The 4,759-nt window shown below is 43.2% G+C and overlaps 1 pseudogene across 1 annotated transcript; it reads right to left on the minus strand.

The window, feature by feature from the left end:
* Positions 1 to 3,000: 3,000 nt before the first annotated feature.
* Positions 3,001 to 3,572, minus strand: LOC308616748 (large ribosomal subunit protein uL22-like; annotated as a pseudogene). The gene has a single exon. The product of its transcript is annotated as a large ribosomal subunit protein uL22-like (transcript).
* Positions 3,573 to 4,759: the final 1,187 nt, after the last annotated feature.

Here is a 4,759-nt window from a genome sequence, read left to right on the forward strand (position 1 = left end):
TGTGCTGCCTGTCGTCCAATGTCTGGAAGTAGTTTTTTCCTATTTTTTTCCCCAGTTTTCTAATTGTTTTGGTGGGAAGGTACTTCTGGATCATCTTCCTTTATTATCAAAAGATAAGAACAAGTAGTTGCCTCACTCTTAAGTTTGAGTTTCCAGCAATGGATTACCAGATTGAGGGAACCTCCACTATGAAACAGAGACTAAAACAAAAAGGAGAAAAGGAACCAAAGAAAGCACACAATGCAGGGAACAGAAGAAAACATTAAAAAATTTATAATTAAAACCGTCAAAAGGGGCTTCCCTGGTGGTGCAGTGGTTGAGAATCTGCCTGCCAGTGCAGGGGACACGGGTTTGAGCCCTGGTATGGGAAGATCCCACATGCCGCAGAGCAACTGGTGCCTGTGAGCCACAACTACTGAGCCTGCGCGTCTGGAGCCTGTGCTCCGCAACAAGAGAGGCCCGTGCACTGCGATGAAGAGTGGCCCCCACTCGCTGCAACTAGAGAAACCCCTTGCACAGAAACGAAGATCCAACACAGACAAAAATAAATAAATAAATTTATATTAAAAAAAAACCATCAAAGGGATCTGAGCAGATACTCCATTGCTGAAACCACAGAATGCCATAATTTTTTTTTTAATTCAGAGAATGAGGTTTTTATTTTTAAAAGGAGTTGATTTATTTTATTTTTTAATTAATTTATTTATTTTTGGCTGCATTGGGTCTTCGATGCTGTGCTCAGGCTTTCTCTAGTTGTGGTGAGCAGAGGCTGCTCTTCGTTGCATGGGCTCTAGGCACGCAGGCTTCAGTAATTGTGGCACATGGGCTTAGTAGTTGTGGCTTGCAGGCTCTAGAGCGCAGACTCAGTAGTTGTGGTGCATGGGCTTAGTTGCTCTGCTGCACGTGGGATCTTCCCAGACCAGGGCTCAAACCCGTGTCCCCTGCATTGGCAGGTGGATTCTTAACCACTATGCAACCAGGAAAGCCCAAGAATAAGGTTTTTAGAATTAAAAACATGCTAGCAGAAATAAGAATGTCACTAGAAGGTGACAAGTATTATATCAAAAATACAATAGAGGAAATGTTTCAGACAGCTGAACAAAATGACAAGGAGATAGAAAATATGCGACAAAACTGTTACAAGATTGATCAAGAGAGCCCAAATTTTCAATCAAGAGGACCTCCAGAAAAAGAATCAAAAAAAAAAAAGGACAGGAAATTATGAAAAAGGAAAAGAAAATTTCCCAAACTGAGGCGTATGGACCTCTAGATTTAAAAGGACCACTAACTTCCCAGTTCAATGAATTAAAAAAAGATCCATACCAATGTAAATTGTGACAAAATTTCAGGACACCTGAGCGAAAGAGAAGCCCTCAAAAGCATACAAAAGATCAGGAATTAGAATGGCACAGAGACACAGGAAGTTAGAGGACAATGGGCAAATGCCTACAGCTTCTGAGAGGACAGGATTGTCACCTGGAATTTCATACCCTGACAAACTACCAGCCACATGTGAGAGTATAAGGAAGACTTTTTCAAACAGGCAAGGCAACAAAAATTTTATCTTCTATTCATTCTTTCTCATGAAACAACAGAAGCATGTGTTCCATCAACTCAGAGTGAAAAGATACAGGGTCTAGAAAATGGGAAACTCAAACAGGAGACTGTAGGAAGCCCCCAAACAATGCTGAACGGAAGCTGCAGGGTTACAGTTGTACAGAAGCCGAGAGATCAGTCAGTGCAGGTCACAGAGTAGGACAACTCCAAGGGATTGTTTAAAAAAAGGGGGGGGGGACCCATTATTTACTTGATATGACTGTCCTGCAAAGAGCATGATTTAGTGTTATTTAGAATTATGAAGGCAAATATGAAAAAATACAATGAGAAGATTTGAAAACTGTTCTTCTGGGTAGTGGGAATTGGAGATCAGGAGGACCTTGGGGAGGTGACTATTATTTTTGTTTTGTTTTGTTTTGTTTTGCACTACGCGGGCCTCTCACTGTTGTGGCCTCTCCCGTTGCGGAGCACAGGCTCCGGACGTGCATGCTTAGCGACCATGGCTCACGGGTCCAGCCGCTCCGCGACATGTGGGATCTTCCCGGACCGGGGCACGAACTCGTGTCCCCTGCATTGGCAGGCAGACTCTCAACCACTACGCCACCAGGGAAGCCCCTATTTTTGTTTTAATCCTGTATTTCTATTTGATTTTTAAAATTGTATTCATGTAATTACTTCAATACAGCCAAAAAAAATGTAAAAGGTAAGAGGCCTAGAAATTGAAGTTCACAAATACCAAACCTACTCCTGGCTCAAATTCTTCCCTGATACGCTAAGGGATGTGAGTGTGATTGCTGTGTGAGGTCAGAGCGTGGGGCTCGGACTCCGAGGGGTCACCTCAGGTCCAGAGCACAGTTTTCCAGCCCTTCAGGTCTGGACCTAATATAGAGGGATGCTGGACCCCCTGAAAACTGGCGTACCATGTGAATTTATGAGAGACTGTGGCAGAAGCCCAGTTTAGTAGTTTATAGTGAGAAATGCAACTGCCCAGGATGCTTGGAAATCCATGTAGCAAGTCTGCACATCCTCTTTCTTTAATAGAGAAACATACTCCAGAAGCCCAATTACATTCAGGACGTTGCTTGATAAAGAGGGACTCAAAGTGAAGGATGTTACACAGTCCTCAGAAATACTTCAGTAAGATCACAGTATCCTGGTAAGTCACGCTGCTCCTTTAATAGCTACCGAAGATAAGCGAACTTTTTCTGTAAAGGGCCAGATATTCAATGTTTTCAGCTTTGCAGACCATTTCTGCTGCAAACAGTTAATGCGACAGTTACAGAGGAGCCACAGATGGCACGTACACAACAGCGCGGCTGTGGCCCAACTTTATCTGGATCCATGCAGACGAGAGCTTGGTTAGCCCTGCCTGTTAGACCTCTGTCCCCTGACAGTCTGAGAGACTTACAAATTCTTTTTCTTTTTTTTACTTTTATTTGCATTTATATTTTTGCGGCATTTATTCCCGGGCCATAAGGTTTTGTTTCTTCAGTTTCTTCTGGGATATCTTTTTCTTCTGGGCAACCTCCTCTTCTGGTTTAGTAACAATCTGCTCTTTTTCAGTAAGGATCATCTCAACGTGGCAGGGAAAGCTCACATATGGGTTGATCCGACCACAAGCTCTGTAAGTCCTGTGCCGCATCTTGGGGGCTTTATTCACCTGGATGTGCTCAATGACCAGAGAATCTACACCTAAGCCCTTAAGTTCAGCATTACTCTCTGCATTTTTGAGCATGTGCAGTAAAAATTCAGCACTCTTTTTGGGCCACTGACCCCTACGTCCAGCCCCAGTGTTTGGCCTGCGCACACCTACCAACCCCACCACTGTAACGATGGAACAGCACACATTGCTTCTTTAAAGTAACATCCCTCAGATACTTGGTGGCTTTTCAGATATGCATACCCTTAATGGCCTGGGCAGTTTCACGAGTGTTCTTAAAGTGAACATGAAGATTTGAACCTCTTGACTTGCATGATTTTGTGGGGTTTTCTGGGTCAAGTGAATAGCGAACCATTTTTAGAGGTAACCTCAGGCCGCTTACCGGAAAAATGAGACTTACAAATTCTTATTCTCTGATTCTCCTTTCTTTAACTTTCTTCATTTCAATAATCTCATAATGTCTTTAACCTCTGAGACTAGAGAAAAATTGATCTAGTTTTAGTTCTAAATGATAGCATCTGGGTTAGGTAAAGGAAACATCTTAAGGTCAATAGTGGATCAGCCTTCATATCAGCTTGCATCAAAGTTACTTGGGGGACATTTTTCACAGAGGCAATGGGGCATACCAGTGAGAATGTAAGTTCTCCTGTCTTTCAGAGAGCAGAAATTCCTTCCTTCCTCTCTTCCCTCCACCTCCCCTCCTTTGTTTTAAGCCTCTATAGTTTTGGTCAGCATTGCTAGACTTTTCTTTACCTACATGGTATACAGATCTTTTTGAGATACATCATTATAAGCACCGTGTGATATGCAGCTTTCCTCTGAAATGTGTTTGCAGTGTTTGTGCTCATTGGGAGAAAAGGCTGCCAGTATCAAGTGTGAACCAGTGTTGAGCTGAGCTGTACAACTGGTGAGCTGCATTCACAGTCATTTACGCTCCTTCTGGAGGGAAAGCACACAGCACACACTGAAGGGTGTCTGGGCCAACCCTTTCTAAGATGCTTCCTAGACCCTGCTTCAACCTCATGGGAGGGCATGATGCTATTCCTAAATGATAAAGGAAAGTATTTTCCTTATCCCCTCGGAGTTACAGAGCCCATAACCCAATGCCAGGCACATTTTCAGAGGAATGGCAGAGGGCCAGATAATTCCGGAATGGTAATTGCTCACTTGTCCTAACCCCCAGTATTAATTCCACAAACCAGCTTGCTTGGGGTTTTATCCTGCGATTCCCCAGGATATGTTTTTGAACCACTTACTCTCTTTTAGAAATTCATGTCTTATTGATCCAGAGCACTGGCTTCTCACGGATCTCCGGGCCCAATGAGAGTTATAAATGTGAAGGAGATTTCGGCCATTCATGTACTCATTAACAGGCCAGCTGCTCTGGAAAAATAAAATTTCATCATTTAAGAAATATTTTACACCCTCTGTGTGCCAGGCACTGTTCTAAGTGGTAGGAACTTCGCTGTTAACAAAACAAAGATCTGTGCCTCGCTCTAGTAAAACTTAAGTCCTATGTGGTGCAGAGTGAGGGAACACACA

Source organism: Mesoplodon bidens, assembly GCF_964165515.1.
Source record: "Mesoplodon bidens genome assembly, chromosome: 4".
Taxonomy (NCBI): Eukaryota; Metazoa; Chordata; class Mammalia; order Artiodactyla; family Ziphiidae; genus Mesoplodon; species Mesoplodon bidens.